At 49.8% G+C, this 18,357-nt stretch overlaps 1 protein-coding gene across 1 annotated transcript in view; it reads right to left on the reverse strand.

The window, feature by feature from the left end:
• Positions 1-11,871: 11,871 nt before the first annotated feature.
• LOC311524055 (uncharacterized protein) overlaps positions 11,872-18,357 on the reverse strand; it is a 127,716-nt gene continuing 121,230 nt past the window's right edge. The window contains exon 9 of the mRNA XM_084634796.1: positions 11,872-12,349. The gene's annotated coding sequence lies outside the window, so the exon portion shown is untranslated. The remainder of the gene's footprint in view (positions 12,350-18,357) is intronic.

Below are 18,357 nucleotides of genomic sequence, written 5' to 3' on the forward strand. Positions count from 1 at the left end.
TTTCAGACTGGACAGCACCCCTGAGAAGGGAAACAAGAAAACTTTCCTCCCCCATCTCCCTCCAAACCAAACAGCGAAGGCAAATGGAATAATAGAATCATAGAATATCAGGGTTGGAAGGGACCTCAGGAGCTCATCTAGTCCAACCCCCTGCTCAAAGCAGGACCGATCCCCAATTAAATCATCCCAGCCAGGGCTTTGTCTAGCCTGACCTTAAAAACTTCTAAGGAAGGAGATTCCACCACCTCCCTAGGTAACACATTCCAGTGTTTCACCACCCTCCTAGTGAAAAAGTTTTTCCTAATATCCAACCTAAATCTCCCCCACCGCAACTTGATACCATTACTCCTTGTTCTGTCATCTGCTACCACTGAGAACAGTCTAGATCCATCCTCTTTGGAACCCTCTTTCAGGTAGTTGAAAGCATCTATCAAATCCCCCCTCATTCTTCTCTTCCGTAGACTAAACATCCCCAGTTCCCTCAGCCTCTCCTCATAAGTCATGTGTTCCAGTCCCCTAATCATTTTTGTTGCCCTCTGCTGGACTCTTTCCAATTTTTCCACATCCTTCTTGTAGTGTGGGGCCCAAAACTGGACACAGTACTCCAGATGAGGTCTCACCAGTGTCGAATAGAGGGGAACGATCACGTCCCTTGATCTGCTGGCAATGCCCCTACTTATACATCCCAAAATGCCATTGGCCTTCTTGGCAACAAGGGCACACTGTTGACTCATATCCAACTTCTCATCCACTGTAACCCCTAGGTCCTTTTCCGCAGAACTGCTGCCGAGCCATTCGGTCCCTAGTCTGTAGCGGTGCATTGGATTCTTCCGTCCTAAGTGCAGGACCCTGCACTTGTCCTTGTTGAACCTCATCAGATTTCTTTTGGCCCAATCCTCCAATTTGTCTAGGTCCCTCTGTATCCGATCCCTACCTGCCACCGTATCTACCACTCCTCCTAGTTTAGTATCATCTGCAAATTTGCTGAGAGTGCAATCCAAACCATCCTCCAGATCATTTATGAAGATATTGAACAAAACCGGCCCCAGGACCGACCCTTGGGGCACTCCACTTGATACCGGCTGCAAACTAGACATGGAGCCATTGATCACTACCCGTTGAGCCCGACAATCTAGCCAACTTTCTACCCACCTTATAGTGCATTCATCCAGCCCATACTTCTTTAACTTGCTAACAAGAATACTGTGGGAGACCATGACAAAAGCTTTGCTAAAGTCAAGAAACAATACATCCACTGCTTTCCCTCCATCCACAGAACCAGTAATCTCATCATAGAAGGCAATTAGATTAGTCAGGCATGACCTTCCCTTGGTGAATCCATGCTGACTGTTCCTGATCACTTTCCTCTCATGTAAGTGCTTCAGGATAGATTCCTTGAGGACCTGCTCCATGATTTTTCCAGGGACTGAGGTGAGGCTGACTGGCCTGTAGTTCCCAGGATCCTCCTTCTTCCCTTTTTTAAAGATTGGCACTACATTAGCCTTTTTCCAGTCATCCAGGACTTCCCCCGTTCGCCACGAGTTTTCAAAGATAATGGCCAATGGCTCTGCAATCACAGCCGCCAATTCCTTTAGCACTCTCGGATGCAACGCATCCGGCCCCATGGACTTGTGCACGTCCAGCTTTTCTAAATAGTCCCTAACCACGTCTTTCTCCACAGTGGGCTGGCCACCTACTCCCCATGTTGTGTTGCCCAGCGCAGCAGTCTGGGAGCTGATCTTGTTCGTGAAGACAGAGGCAAAGAAAGCATTGAGTACATTAGCTTTTTCCACATCCTCTGTCACTAGGTTGCCTCCCTCATTCAGTAAGGGGCCCACACTTTCCTTGGCTTTCTTCTTGTTGCCAGCATACCTGAAAAAACCCTTCTTGTTACTCTTAACATCTCTTGCTAACTGCAGCTCCAGGTGTGATTTGGCCCTCCTGATTTCATTCCTACATGCCCGAACAACATTTTTATACTCTTCCCTGGTCATCTGTCCAATCTTCCACTTCTTGTAAGCTTCTTTTTTATGTTTAAGATCCGCAAGGATTTCACCGTTAAGCCAAGCTGGTCTCCTGCCATATTTACTATTCTTTCTACACATCAGGATGGTTTGTCCCTGTAACCTCAATAGGGATTCCTTCAAATACAGCCAGCTCTCCTGGACTCCTTTCCCCCTCATGTTATTCCCCCAGGGGATCCTACCCATCAGTTCCCTGAGGGAGTCGAAGTCTGCTTTCCTGAAGTCCAGGGTCCGTATTCTGCTACTTACCTTTCTTCCATCAAAGACCCCGGATCAGTAAAAGTTCTGCAGCAACCTCTGCCTGGTGCGCCGGATGCCCTGATGCCCTGAAGAGGGAAAATCAAGGGCCGAGTACAACAGTCTGTGGCAGTACCTCTGGTGAATCACCAACTGCCTCCTGACTTTCCATGGTTCAGTTTGCCCCGAACCAGCCCTTTCCCGGTACAGGAATCCCTTCTCCCACAGGAATCTCTCCTGGCTGAGATCTCTCTCCTGGGATCTTGTACCGCTGTGGGCAGCAAGGACTCTCAGCTTCTCTAAGGAGCTGGAATTCAGCTGCTAAGTTTGAGGGTACAGCCCTGGTTGGTGGTGCCTCAGTTTTCCCACCTTGGGACAGAGGCTCCGACCCAGTCCTGTCCAGCCCTACCCTCGGTGCTTTGGTCCCCCCCACTTCAGGAGGTCCCACATCTCCCACTGGCTCTGGCTCCGGGTAAGGACCAGGGTGCTCTGAGTGCCATCTGGCCAGTCCTCCAAGTCATTACCCATTAGCACCTTGGTAAATGGGTGGTCGTGCATCCCAACCTCTTTGGGTCCCTCTTTAGCCCCCTATTTCAGGTGTGTCCTCACTACAGGCACCTTGACGGGTGGCCCAAACATTCCCCTCAGGGTCATGTATGCACTGGGCACTAGCTGGTCTGGGTCCACCACCTCAGGCCGCATCAGTGTCACCTCTGCGCCCATGTTCCAGAACCCCTGGACGCTCCTTCCCCCGCCCCACCACCTCAATGGTCTGTCACACGCTCACCTGGTAGATTGAGTACTGGTGCTCTGGACCTGGAGCTCCACCTTTCCCTGCTGGCCTGGTCTGGCGGTCCCCTCCCGCTGGCACAGCTGGGTCAATTGAACCCCTATGGACTGTTGGTGGCTCCTCAGGGTGGGCTCCTACCCAGTTGATACTCTGCAGGTTCTGCTTGGCTGCCATTTCCTTCATCTTCAGGCATTGTGCCACCTTGTGTCCTTTTTGGCTACAGTAATTGCATTTTAGGTTCCACCCCGGCCTTCACAGGAACCCCTGAGTTGGGCTTCCTTGGAGTCCCACCTTTGAGAGATCTCTGAGTCCTTCTGAGTCCCCAGTGTGGGTCTCCCTCCTTCCCCCGATCTGCTGTCCACAAACTCATCTGCCAGTGCCCCCGCACGGGGAGATCTTTAGGCTTCGGGTCCACTAACCACATCATAAGGTCTGGAGGGCAGATGTCATACAGCTGCTCCAACCCCACCAGGTGATACACGTCCTTGACAGTAGTGGCCCCTGCACCCTTCCCCCACTTACGGAGATATTCCCCCAGAAGGCTGGTGACCTCCTTGTAGATGACCTGAGGTCTTGCGTATACCCCAGAATCGTTTCCTGTACACCTCGGGGATCAGTTCAAACTTCAGCAGCAAACCCTGTTTGACCAGGTCATAGTCCCCCATCTCAATACCATCCATTTGGGTGAATGCCTCTATGGCAGGGGTGGGCAAACTACAGATCGCAGGCCAGATCCGGCCCGTCAGGGTTTTGGATCCAGCCCATGGGATTGACACCCCCGTGGCGCCACGTGCCCCGCGCCACTCCCGGAAGCAGCCAGCACCATGTCCTTGTGGCCCCTAGGGGCGGTGGGGGAGCGAAGGCTCCACATGCTGCCCTCGCCTATAGGCATCGCCCCCCACAGCTCACCCCACAGCTCCCTGGGAACGGGGAACCGCAGCCAATGGGAGCTTCAGGGGAGGTACTAGGTACATAATATAAGAACTAGGGGCCACCAAATGAAATTAATGGGTAGCAGGTTTAAAACAAATAAAAGGAAGTTCTTCACTCAGAGCACAGGCAACCTGTGGAACTCCTTGCCTGAGGAGGTTGTGAAGGCTAGGACTATAACAGGGTTTAAAAGAGAACTGGATAAATTCATGGAGTTTAAGTCCATTAATGGCTATTAGCCAGGATGGGTAAGGAATGGTGTCCCTAGCCTCTGTTTGTCAGAGGGTGGAGCTGGATGGCAGGAGAGAGATCACTAGCTTACCTGTTATGTTCACTCCCTCTGGGGCACCTGACATTGGCCACTGTCAGTAGACAGGATACTGGGCTGGATGGACCTTCGGTCTGACCCAGTATGGCCATTCTTATGTTCTTATGTAGTTGCAGGCGAGGGCAGCGCGTGAAGCCCTCTGCCCTCCCCCTCCCCCAGGGGCCACAGGGACACAGTGCCGGCCGCTTCCGGGAGTGGCACTGGGCCAGGGCAGGCAGGGAGCACACCTTAGCCCTGCTGCGCTCTGCTGCCACCCCAGAGCTGCTCCAGGTAAGCAGCACCAGGCCACAGCCCACACCCTGAACCTGTCCTGCACCCCAACCCCCTGCTCTGAGCCCTCTACCGCACCCCTCCTGCACTGCACCCCCTGCCCTGAGCCCCCTGCTGCACCCTGCACTCCTCCTGCACCCCAACCCCTTGCCCTGAGCCCCTTCCTGCACACCGCACCCCCTCCCACACTCACACTCCCTCCTGCACCCCAACCTCCTGCTCCAGCCTTACTTTCATAGCCCTGCATGCAATTTCCCCACCCAGATGTGGCCCTCAGGCCAAAAAGTTTGCCCACCCCTGCTCTATGGCCTTGGGACCCAGCAGGGGGATTAGACAGCAGAGTCTGTCTGTGGTATCAATCTGGTTCAGATCACAAGCCTTCTCAAAGGCTGTGAGGTAGGCATCAAAATCCCTCCCCCCTCCTTAAACTGGGGCAGCAGTTTGGTGTCTAGATTCCCCACAGAACGGGCATCTCGGGGCCCTTCCCCACTCACCCCCACGGCAGGCCCTCTTGAACTGCCTCTCTTCCAACTCCAATTTGTGCTTTCACTGTTCTCCAGCTCCTTCGCTTTCAGCTCCAGCTCCAGTCTCTGCAACTCCTCCAAGGAGAAACCTGACTGGGGGCCCCCACTGCTGACTTGGGAGTCGGGTCTGATAGACTCCCAGCTGCTTCACAGACTGCCCCCATGGTTACTCCCCGGCTCTCTGGGCATCCTGGGAGCCCCCCTGGGATCTGCCGCCTGTTCCTCAGACTGGTCATTCTCTACAAGCTGAGCCATCAGCTGCTACTTAGTGAGCCTCCTGACACACAGCCTTCCCTCCCTCCCTCCCTCTTATGGAGCTGCTTATAGGCCATTTCTATGTTGGTTCCTTCAATCCCCTCATTTTATCGCTGGCAGCCACTCACTGCAAAGCACCTGCACTCGTAGCCAACTGTCTACAGGGTACATCCACGAGCCATCCTCTGCTACCATGTTGTCACGGACTCACAGGTCGTGCCCACTCTTGGCCCCCTACAGTCCCTGGGGGGAACCCCCTTCAGTCTGACAGCCCTTCTTGGGGGTCCACTCTCTCTCGGGGGGGTAAGCCCCTCCGCCTCCTAGAACAGCACCTCTCTGAGCCTTTAGCACACCTGTTTCTTGCCGTGGGTCCCCTCAGGGAGTCCACTCGCTTTGGACCCCCGGGGCTTCCACTCCCAGAGGGAATAATGCAACCCTGTTCTCTAGGCCAGAGCGACTCTCAGCCAGCGTAAAACAGGAGAGTTTATTGAGCATCTGAACACAGCATAGAAAACTCTCAGGGCCCTCAGGCCTGGCCTCCTTCAGCACAGTCCATCTAAGTCTCCCCTGCATCCAGGTGGGCTCTGCCTGCTCTCTCTCTCCAGTCCAGAGACCCTGTGCTTTCCAGATGGCCATCCGATATCACCGGCGCCCAAGCCCCTCTCTCCTTTGTCTTCTGTCCAGACAAAAAGGGTCGCCTGGGCCTCCTTTCCTCCCAGCTGTCCTTTGTTCCCAACAAACAGGCTGATCAGGTCACCGAGGTCCTCTCTCCACAGTCCATTGCCCTCCCGCTGGCCAGAACTGGCTATGATTCCTGAGCTGGGCCTCTTGGTCACCAGGTCACCAGTCGCTGGGGTATCCATTCTTCCAGCCATTGGCTGGGGTCCCAAGTCCTCTGTAATAACAAACTCCCTCTCCCATCAGCTTGTTAAACCAGTAATACTCAGGGAAACTGAGTCCCACCCCCTCAACATGCAAACCATTTAAAACAACAAGGAAAAAAAACAAGAAAATCTCCCACTTCATCACATCGTCAAATAGGCCTAGATCTTTTCCTGAAGAAACAGAAATGATTTGAGTGGTTTGATTTAAGGGTGAGAGTGGGGAATCAATTAACCTATTTTTGTGAAAGTTTAATTTACAAAGTGATACAAATCCCTGAAGCCACCAGGCCTGGAAATATGGGCTGGGAATCTCAAAGGGGTCCATCTCCCATTGAACTTTAGCCTTAGGTAGTTTTCTGAACTGGATTAAACCCTGGGGAAAACTCCATTAGAGGTGCTGATTTGTGTTCGGAATGATTAAGGTTTGACCATGTGCTGTCCTAAACTCTTTCAGTGGCAATGCCTCTGTGTAGCTACCCCACAGTTCCTAGCAAAGCTTCCAGGAGCAGTGAATTTGGGGAGCTTCCAAAGGCTGCATGGTAGGACTAATAGATCCACGTTGGCTGGTCCTTGCCCACATACACACTAGAACAGTTCACATTTACACAGGTCAGCACTGTCCAGAGGTTAGTTTTGCTGCAATCCAGTCTAATCCCTCATGTCTTTGGCATGGACCTGTGCTGTCTGGAGCCCTTTTATGTGTGACTCAAGATGTCTTGCAGTGATCTCCTCTAGTGCAGGCCGGCATCAGATTTTAATCCCTCGTGGAGCAACATGGGAATTCAGAATCCCATGGGAAACCTCATCTTCCTGCTGGGTCTGGGATCCTTACCACGGAGTCTTTCCCTCCTAATGTCCTTACTTCATCAGGGCAAGGTGCTGCTGGTGAAGGAGCATGGCCTAGTGCAGCGGTTCTAACAACAAATATTTTGGTGGCCTCAGAATGCAGCCACCAGCTCTTGTTGGTGGCCACTCTGACAATTTTTCTTAAAATATTTAATTACCTTTCGGGAAAACCAATAAATATGCACATATACGTGTCCAAATCATTGTCATTTATTTATGGGGTGGGTTTTTTTTGCAGATGTAATAATAAAAATAATGTACAAAAGTACATTATTATAATGTAAAAGTAATGTAATGTGATGTCTCTATTCTTTACTGAATGTAAACACAATAGAAACACAAATAAAATGTTTTGCATGTGTAATCAGAGTTTGAATGAGCTCTCCCCTGATGTCTAGTGATGAGCAGTGGAAGAGGACTTCAGGAGCTGATCTCATTTGCATGGTCACGCCCACCCTGCCTAGGGGCTCAGCATGTTGGGATTGCTTGCCCAAATGATCACTTTTAGCTGGTGCTGGATCCCCAGTCTCCTTGTTATTGGGGAAGGAGTAATAAAGTGTTGTTATTCTTGTTGTGTGAATCAAGGGCAGCAGAACTGTACTTGGCATATCTCAATTGAGGGACTCACTTTCAACTAAACAACACTCACTAGGCAGGAGACAAGCCCAGTGAGGCAGGAAAGGTAGGGAATAGGTATTTGGAGGTGTGGGTTTTAGATACTGTTTGGTCCTTTTTCCAATGTGTAATAACAGAGCTAATTTAGACTCAACTGAGAGTCTTGTTACTTACCACAGAGCTGACCCATCAGTGTTACCTAAGTCTCAGTGTTAGACCTGCTTTGGGAAGTGTGTCTAATATAAGAGACTGCCCATTGTGCACCAGCAGTGAGGCTCCCTCACTAACAGTTGACATTGGCAGTAACTGGCCAGCAGGGAGGCATAGTGCAGTGCTTGGCTAGCAAGGCAGGTGGTGAAGAGGAGTGGAGCTCTGATTGGCTGGTGAAGAGGAGTGGAGTGCTGAGCAGGGCAGCTGGAAAAGGGTAGCGGCAAGTGAGTGCCTGGGCAGTGAAGCGAGTAAAGGGTTGCCTTCCCCCCCCCCGCTCCCCAACCCCGCTCCACCCAGGGTGGGAGGTGAACTCTGCAGATGCCATTCTGGACTCTGAGTCTGCAGTGACCAAGGACAACAACTGTGAGTGGGGTGCAGAGAAGGGATGGGCATGTTAAAAGTACTTTTGGTTGCTGGCCTTAAGAACCTGAGGAAAAAGGACACTACCCAACTTACCTGGAAGTGGGTCTTTTGCTCATCATTTATGTTATGAACCCTGTTTGTGGTGTTTTCCCAAATTAATGCCGAGTTACTTCCCTCTTTTTATTAAAAGTTTCTTTTCTACATTCAGACTCAGTGCTTGCGAGAGGGGAAGTATTGCCTCTTAGAGGTGTCCAAAGGGTGGTATGTAATTGTCCCAGGTTACTGGGTGGAGGTTCGAGCTGGTTTTGTGTTGTATTGTTGAAGAGAAACCCCTAGATATTGAACTCGGCCCTTGTTGCTGCCAATTCCAACAGGCAGAAGGGTTACACATATTCTTGTCTTTTTTATTGTTGTTTCTTTTGTTTTTGTGGTAAAAGGTGGATGTCTGTACAACAATTCTGAATTAATTTAAAAATGCTTTTTCATAATAAATGTCCAAATAATAATGAAAAAACATATATGGAAATATATTCAAAATTTATTTCTCATTCACAAACATAGACAAAAAAAATCAGTCCAAAGAAGTAATAACAATGATAATAGTATCATCTGATCTGCTTTATTCCAAAAATCTCTGAGTCATCACTGTTGTCTTTCGAGTTCGTTTTTTGCATCACGTAACAGTTTTTGCCTCTGAAACTCACCATGGGAATTCTGTTCCACTTCCCCTGCATGAGTGCTATAGTGATGTTGTGTTACGTAAATTTTAATTTGATGAATTTCTTTCTTACACAGACGGCACACTGCAACTTGCTCAGAAACGGAATCAGATGGCTTCAGAAACACAAGAAACTGAGTTTCCCACTGATCCTGCAAAGTTTGTTTTTCTCTCTTCCATGTTCTGCTTTTCTTAGCAGCAAGTGGCTCCTCCAGAACCATTTCTGTATCACATTCAGGGTCATTTTCTGGCACTGATTTTTTAAAAAAATTTCAGATATCCATTTGCACTTTTAACTCTTTCACTTTCTGCCATGAACAATCTAAACTTACCCAAACACCACTCAGTGATCTTGTCGACTGACATTGGCCAACAGCTGCTTATGGAGCTACAGTGGCATGAGATGTAAACATACTGATTAGCTAATGAATACTCTTTGTGACTTGAAAGAAAACCATGCCTATGTAGCTCAACTCTGCCTGTATGTACCATAATATTTAGAAGGGTTTGTACACATATGTTAGCAACAACAAGAAGGTCAGGGAAAGTGTGGGACCCTTACTGAATGGGGGAGACAACCTATTGACAGATGATGTGGAAATAGCTGAAGTTTTTTTTGCCTCAGCCTTCACAGACAAGGTCAGCTCCCAGACTACTGCAATGGGCAGCACAGTATGGGGAGGAGCTGAGCAGCCCTCTGTGGTGAAAGAACAGGCTACGGGCTATTTAGAAAAGCTGGATATGCACAAGTCCATGGGTCCAGATCTAATGCATCCTAGGGTGCTGAGAGAATTTGGCTGATGTGATTGCAGAGCTATTGGCCATTATCTTTGAAAACCCGTGGTGAGCAGGAGAGGTCCCTGACAATTGGAAAAAGGCAAACAGAGTGCCCATCTTTAAAAAAGGGAAGAAGGAGATTTGGGGGAACTACTGACTGGTCAGCCTCACTTCAGTCCCTGGAAAAATCATGGAGCAGGTCCTCAAGGAATCCATTTTGAAGCACTTGGAGGAGAGGAAGGTGATCAGGAACAGTCAACATGGATTCACCAAGGGTAAGTCATGCCTGACCAACCTGACTGCCTTCTATGATGAGATAACTGGCTCTGTGGATATGGCGAAAGCTGTGGGTATGATATATCTTGACTTTAGCAAAGCTTTTGATATGGACTCCCACAGTATTCTTGCCAGCAAGTTAAAAAAGTATGGATTGGATGAATGGATAGAAAGATGGCTAGATCGTCGGGCTTAATGGGTAGTGATCAATGGCTCGATGTCTAGTTGGCAGCCAGTATCAAGCAGAGGGCCTCAGGGGTCGGTCCTGGGGCCAATTTTGTTCAACATCTTCATTAATGATCTCAGTGATTGGATGGATTGCAACTCAGAAAGTTTGTGGATTACACTAAGCTGGGGGGAGAGGTAGATATGCTGGAAGGTCCAGAGCAACCTAGACAAATTGGAGGACTGGGCTAAAAGAAATCTGATGAGGTTCAACAAGGACAAGTGCAGAGTCCTGCACTTAGGATGGAAGAATCCCATGCACTGCTACAGGCTGGGGACTGACTGGCTAAGAGGCAGTTCTGCAGAAAAGGACCTGCGGATAACAGTGGACGAAAAACTGGATATGAGTCAACAGTGTGCCAAGGCTAACGGCATATTGGGCTGCATTAGTGGGAGCATTACCAGCAGATCGAGGGAAGTGATTATTCCCCTCTGTTCAGCACTGGTGATGCCACATCTGGAGTATTGTTTCCAGTTTTGGGCCCCCCACTACAGAAAGAATGTGGACAAATTGGAGAGAGTCCAGCGGACAGCAACAAAAATGATTCGGGGGCTGGGGCACATGACTTATGAGGAGAGGATGAGGGAGCTGGGCTTATTTAGTCTGCAGAAGAGATGAGTGAGGGGGGATTTGATAGCAGCCTTCAACTACCTGAAGTGGGGTTCCAAAGAGTGTGGATCTCAGCTGTTCTCAGTGGTGGCAGATGACAGAACAATGAGCAATGGTCTCAAGTTGCAGTGGGGGAGGTCTAAGCTGGATATTAGGAAACATTATTTCACTAGGAGGGTGGTGAAGCACTGGAATGGGTTCCTTCGGGAGGTGGTGGAATCTCCATCCTTCGAAGTTTTTAAGGCCTGGCTTGATAAAGCCTTGGCTGGGATGATTTAGTTGGGGTTGGTCCTGCTCTGAGCAGGGGATTGGACTAGATGACCTCCTGAGGTCTCTTCCAACCCTAATATTCTATGATGCTATGATTCTATGTACTAGATTGGGATGTATCTGTAACATGGGTGCCGACAGCGTGGGTGGTCCAGGGCTGGAGAACCCATAGGAAAAAAATGGTGGATGCCTCTCCCTCCTCTCAGTGCCTCCTGCCTGCCCCCGGGCCCCACCAATCAGCACCTCCCCCTCCTTCCCTTGTCTCTTGCCTGCTGCGTAGCAACTGTTTCATGGTGTCAGGAGGCGTTGGGGGGAAGAAGGGAGGAGCGAGAGTGCAGCGTGCTCGAGGGAGGGGGCGGAACTCTGCGGGGAAGAGATGGGGCAGAGCGGGAGGGAAGATGCAGGGTGGGGATGGGGCATTGGGGGAATGGGTGGAGTGGGACGAGGCCTGGACAGAGCCGGGGGGAGCACCCTCCAGCAGATTAGAAACTTGGCATCTATGCTCTGTAATAGCTGGAATATATTCACATCAATTTCTAGTGCCTAGTACACTAGCAACAACTTTACCAAGTTCATATACAGTACTGGGCAGTGAACTTGTATAATAAAGGGAGAAGAGAATTTTGATATTTCCAGTTGGCATTTTAACCATGCCATCTATCTTTATTAATTAAAAAAAAAAGGGAGATAACTGATAAGGTAGCCTGGGTGGGGTGGGAGAGGAGGGAAGGACAAAGGCACATTGCTTATTGTAGCCATACTACAAATCAAAACTGTTTGAATGACAGCCTTCTGTTGCTTGGGCCATCCTCTGGAGTGGAGTGGCTGGGTGCCTAGAGCCCCCCCCCCCCCGGTGTTCTTGGGCATCTGGGTGAGGAGGAGGGCAGGCAGTTGTACAGTGGATGCAGCAGCGGTCTGTGCTCTTGTTGGCTTTCCTGCAGTTCCACCAGATGCCTGAGCATGTCCGTTTACGCCCCCATTAGCCTCAGCATTGCACCCTGCCTCTTCTCATCGCGCTCACTTAATGCTTTCCTGGACTCTGCCACTGAATGCCTCCATGCATTCAGCTGTGCCCTATCAGTGCAGGAGGACTGCATGAGGTTGGAAAACATGTCATTGTGAGTGCATTTTTTTGCCTTCTAATCTGCGATAACCTCAGGGACGGAGATGGTAGGAGGAGCATAGAAACATTTGCACCTGCAGGGGGATAAAAAGGGAGAATAAAATTTAAGATGATACATTTCTGAGAACAAAAGGGAGACTCTTTCACAGTGAATCAAGCAATTCACAGTAGACAGCACATGTGCTTTAGGTATAAGGTCGCATTTTGCCTTTTATATTGAGCGCCTGCCAGTATGGTGACACATCACACATGGCTGGGCAACAGAATTCGGTTTCCAGGCAGCCATGGTAAGCCAAGGGATACGTGGGTTGGGCTTCTAATGCCTTCATAACATGTGGGAATGTTTTCAAACTGCAGCATCCTCCTTTCCCATAGCAAGCAATGCTGGTTGGATTTGCCATTTAAAAGGAGGGGCTGCGGTTTTCAGGTGGATGTGCAGCACACCCCTCCGCCCACCCCTCCACGTGGCTATTTGGGATGATCCCTTCACCCCTTCCCCCCCGCCACGTGGCTATGGGATGATCCCTTTTAGCCAAGTGCAAACAGCCCAGCATGAATGGGGTCCTTTTATTGTTCCCTTACAAAAAATCCCCTATTTCAAGCAGGTGACCATGAATGATATCACTCTACTGAGGCTAACACAGAAAGATAAAGACTGAATGTTGCTTGAATGTGACCAAAACCCAGGACCATTCGCTGCCGTGCTTTGTGCTGCAATGATTCCAGACTACTTGCTACTGGCTTAGCGTGGTAAAGTGTCCTACCGTGGAGTAGGAAATAAAGTAGCCCTCCCCAGAAACCTTCTGCAAAGGCTTTCAGAGTACCTCCAGGAGAGCTTCATGGAGATGTCCCTAGAGGATTCCCGCTCCATCCCCAAACACGTTAACAGACTTTTCCAGTAGCTGTTCTGACCGCAAATGCATCCCAATTCTTCAGGGCAAATCAAACATTAAACACAATTGCTTTTAATTCCTGTACTGTAGTTACAAATGTGCACTCACCAGAGGTGACTTCTCCACCTTCAAGGTCGGGGATCCCGCCTTGGGAGGGTGTTGGCTCCAGGGTGATGAAAAGGTCCTGGCTGCCGGGGAGAACGGATTCACCACTTGCCTGCTGCGCATCCTCCTCCTCCTCAAAATCCTCCTCCATGTTGTGTGAGACTCCCCCCACTACCCTTCCATGGACAGTGGTGGGGTAGTGGTAGGGCCCCCCCCTAGAATGCCATGCAGCTGATCATAGAAGTGGCATGTATGTGGCTCTGACCCAGAGCAACCATTTGCCTCCTTTGTCTTTTGGTAGGCTTGCCTGAGCTCCTTGGCTTTCACGTGGCACTGCTGCGTGTCCCTGTTATAGCCTCTCTCCAACATGCCCTGTGAGATTTTGGCATATATATCAGCATTTCTTCTTTCTGATCGGAGTTCTGCCTGCACAGATTCTTCTCCCCATACAGCAATCAGATCCAGTGTCTCCCGTTCACTCCATGCTGGAGCTCATTTGTGATTCTGGGGGGACTGCATGGTCAGCTGTGCTGCTGAGCTCGCCTCGCTGACCAAACAGGAAATGAAATTCAAAAGTTCCCGGGGCTTTTCCTGTGTACAAAGTGCTGTCCAGAGCAGTCACATTCGAGCACTCTGGGATAACTCCCGGAGGCCAATAACATCGATTTGCATCCACACTATCCCACATTCGACCCAGCAAGGTCAATTTTAGCGCTACTCCCCTCGCCAGGGACGAGTACAGAAGTCGATTTTAAGAGCCCTTTAGGTCAACGGAACGGGGTTGCTTGTGTAGACGCATTCATTATAAAATTGACATAACGGGGCTAAATTCGCCCTAACCCTGTAGTGTAGACCAGGGCCCAGACTCACACTCCTGTTAGCAGTGGCAGTAGCTATTGGAGAGGAAATGTTCACAGGAATAGCAGGACAGTAACCAGTTCTTCCATGCAGAAGGGAGAGAGGGGAGACTGGAAGAGGCAGGAGGAGCAATAAAAGTGTCCCGATGGGAGGGGTCAGGTCTGTGTTGTAATAACATCACTGAGGGTTTTCCCGGCATGGCGGACTCTGGAGTGTCTGTCTGCAGGGAAAGAGCCTGGAGGGAATCAGGGTGTGAAATGGACTAACGCTAATTCAGAAACTTCCCCGATTGCCCTTCTCGCTCTGACAGGCTACAGAATAACAACCACGTTTTCCTCCAGATCATCCCATCTTCCTAGGGGATGGGCAAGGGAAATGGCTGTGGTGGATCCAGCTCAGGTAAAGGATTTTGGTTGGAGCTGCCGGAGAAGGTTGCTGTAGAAGAGGAGGGGCAGGAAATACACAGGGTGATGCATGGATGGGGACAGAGTGTGATTAACCCGCTGGGACATGCCGAGGGCCTGATTTATGAACAGGCTCATTGAGGAGGGAGGTGAACATTCCCCCATTTCTGAAAGAGGAAACAACCCCCCTGGACAGGGCTGGGAAAACAGACCAGACTGCTGGAGCCTGAACCCACTAGGCAGAGACTGCAGTGAAATACAAAGGGAAGGTGCTGGGATTCCTGTCCTTGTTTCCTTTTGCAGAGCTCTGCTTCCCATATCAGCCTGTGCCTACTAGTTGGGTGGTACATGAGAAGACCCTGCCCTCCTCCGTCTTCTCTCTGTTCCCTGGAACAGAGCAGGATGGGATTCTGTTCCTCTGGCCCTCCCAGAGCTGTCCTATTTTTGTGCTTCCTCCCCCCATGAATAGTGGGATTGTGGCTGGGGCAGCAGTCACTGAGTGGGGAACACCCGGTTCAGATGCCAGTGACCTTTGAGGAGGTGGCTATGTATTTCACTGAGGGGCAGGAGGCTCTGCTGAACCCCAGTCAGAGAGCCCTCTACAGGGACATCATGCAGGAGAATTATGAGACAGTGACCTCTCTGGGTAAAGATTCCTGCCCCCTCAGCTATTTGAAGCCATAGGGCCTTCATTTCTGCATCTGGTCAGGTTCTTCCCTGGTCAGTTAGATTAGAGGGGAAATGGGTCTCATTTTCCACAGCTCCAGTGTGAGAGCCGTTCACCTCCATACATTGTTCAATGGGATAGGGGAGTCATGGACCGAATGGACATGCTAATTCATCCCCATCCCTCCAGCTTTCACCAGGGCAGTGTAGCAGTGTATTATCCTATCTGCATTAATTCTCACTCACACAGGATCTTTGTGCGCCTCCCCTCATGGGACTAGCGCCATCTGTGAGGAGGGCTCTGGAGGTTTAGACATAGGCAGGGGTTTAACACCAAAGCTGTGTGTGCTTCAGCAAGTCCCCCAGAGCCCACAGATCCTGGAAACTCCTAGTGAGGGTGTGACAACTCCCCCTGTCCAGTCATTGGCCTCTCCCAAGGGGGCTCAGTGACCCTGTTCCCATCTGGGTCAGTTTAAACTCAAGATGTGCCCATTGTGACAAATACTCCACCAATCCTCAGTGCACTCTGATCATGCCCGATTTCACCCCTGAGCAGTACTCCCCATTCCAAAACCTGACCTGACCTCCTGGCTGGAAGGAGGGGAAGAGCTGTGGATCCTGGTGTTACACCGCAAGGTCCCCTCCCTCAGGGAGTCCCCTGGGAAAGCAGATCAGCATTGTATATTGCTAATGCTGTTGCTACCATTGCAAAGCATTTTGGGGAGGGTCAAAGATGTGTGAGTGGGGAACGGAAGATTCCTTTGCAGGAGTACGAGAGGCCGAGAGAGGTGGAGAAGAAAGAAGAAAGCAGATAACGGGTTAACTCAAGAGTGCAACTAGCAAGCTCAGTCCAAAGATAAGATGCTAACTCCAGCTAGCTCAAGGCCACAGCACACATCTGACTCTCTGCTGCCGGACAAGAAAGAGGGGGGCCTGGAATCCACAGACCAATTGTGAGAAAGGAAGATTCAACTGAACAGACACAGACCTGTAAAGCCAGCCCATAACAAGCAAGGCAAGTGAAGGCCAGCGCAGAGGAATCATAGAATCATAGAATAGAATCATAGAATATCAGGGTTGGAAGGGACCTCAGGAGGTCATCTAGTCCAACCCCCTGCTCAAAGCAGGACCAACACCAACTAAATCATCCCAGCCAGGGCTTTGTCAAGACTGACCTTAAAATATCTAAGGAAGGAGATTCCACCACTTCCCTAGGTAACGCATTCCAGTGTTTCACCACCCTCCTAGTGAAAAAGTTTTTCCTAATATCCAACCTAAATCTCCCCCACTGCAACTTGAGACCATTACTCCTTAAATTACTCCTTGTTCTGTCATCTGCTACCACTGAAAACAGTCTAGAGCCATCCTCTTTGGAACCCCCTTTTAGGTAGTTGAAAGCAGCTATCAAATCCCCCCTCATTCTTCTGTTCCGCAGACTAAACATCCACAGTTCCCTCAGCCTCTCCTCATAAGTCATGTGTTCCAGTCCCCTAATCATTTTTGTTGCCACAACAAAGTCTAGCTGGTGTGTTTTGGAGAAAGTCAAGGAGACCACAGAAAGCCAGTTTGGACTGGCACAAAGAGCACTAGGAACAGAGGGCGCAGAAAGGAACACCCCCAAAGGAGCCCAGGACTTAAAACCCTCCTGAGAGCTGGAACAATTTGGAGAGCACAGCAGATCCTTGGACGGACTGGGCCCAGGACAACACTCCCGTCCACCTTTCTCCACCACTTCTTTTGACTTCACACTCAGACTTGGCCAGTCTGCATTGTATGTGGGCGAGTATGAAAGTAGGTTAGGGCTTGGGGCATTATTGCTTTCTGCTGTTATTTTATTATTTTATCAATAAAACTTTAAAATTTAGACACTAGGTGTGCCTTGTCATCTCCTCCCCAAAAAAAGATCCTGTGGCCCCAGCCTGATCAACTGTGGCCCCAGGCAGACTGGTAGCAAAAATCTGTCACACAGGATCTCCAGGCCTCTGAGGAAAGGAAGATCCCAAAAAGCACCCGCACAGGTGAGGAGTCAGTGACACTGACACAAACTATATGGCAAATGACGGAAAAAACTGAAAATCCCCAAAATGTGGTGTGAGCACCCTCAGTTCTGCCTCATCCCACCCAGGTCAGGCTGTGGTCAACAGGTGTCATGTCACCATGGCAGATATCGCTCATGGCTTTCAGGAGTTTTCTCCCTGATGCACCTTCCCTGTGAGCATAAGGATGGGATGTGGAGGCAGAATCCAATTTCTCAGTCTTCTAACAGTTATTGTGTTGTGTTTTTCCTCTGCGCTATTCCCCTTTCTGTCCTTTCCACCAGCCTAGGCAATGACTCCTGCCTCGATTCTCTCTCTCTCCCCCAGTAGATAATGAGACAGTGAGTGAGAACAAGGAGGGGAATCCACAGCAGCAAGGTCCTGAGCAAGTGGAATTGCATAGCACCATTCTGAGAAGAGCTGAAGGGAATTTTTCCCCAGTGCTTGGAACAGAGAAAAATCAGGAGTAATTGGCACAGGTCAGAGAGAAAGCTGGGAAGCTTCCTAAGAAAGAAAGTGGATGAATCCATTGAATGTTGGGATGGAGGCAAGGATCCCAAGGAAACCACATCCCAGCAGACAAATCACAAAGGAAAGAAACCATATAAATGCTTGGACAGCGGGAAAAGCTTCAGTCAGTGCTCAGTCCTTATTAGCCATGAGAGAATCCACACTGGACACAGACCATATAAATGCCTTCAGTGTGGGAAAAGTTTCACTGACTCATCAACCCTTATTGTATATCGGAGAACCCACATGGGAGAGAAACCCTGTAAATGTTTGGACTGTGGGAAAGCTTCAGTCAGCGCATAGACCTTATTAAGCATGGGAGAACCCACAAGGGGGAGAAACTGTGAAAATGCATCCACTGTGGGAAAAGTGTCAGTCAGAACTCACATCTCATTAGACATCAGACAATTCACACAAGAGAGAAACCCCATAAATGCTTGGATGGTGGGAAAAAAGCTTTAATCCCAGGTCATCAGAGAATTGACATGGTACGGAATCTATAAATACCTCAACAGTGGAAAAAGTTTCATTTGAAGATCAAACCTTGCTTCACATTAGACCAGGGGTGGGTAACTTTTTGGCCCGGAGGGCCACATCGGGGTTCTGAAAC

The sequence above is a fragment of the Lepidochelys olivacea genome (assembly GCF_965140295.1).
Source record: "Lepidochelys olivacea isolate rLepOli2 genome assembly, chromosome: 7".
Lineage (NCBI taxonomy): Eukaryota > Metazoa > Chordata > Testudines > Cheloniidae > Lepidochelys > Lepidochelys olivacea.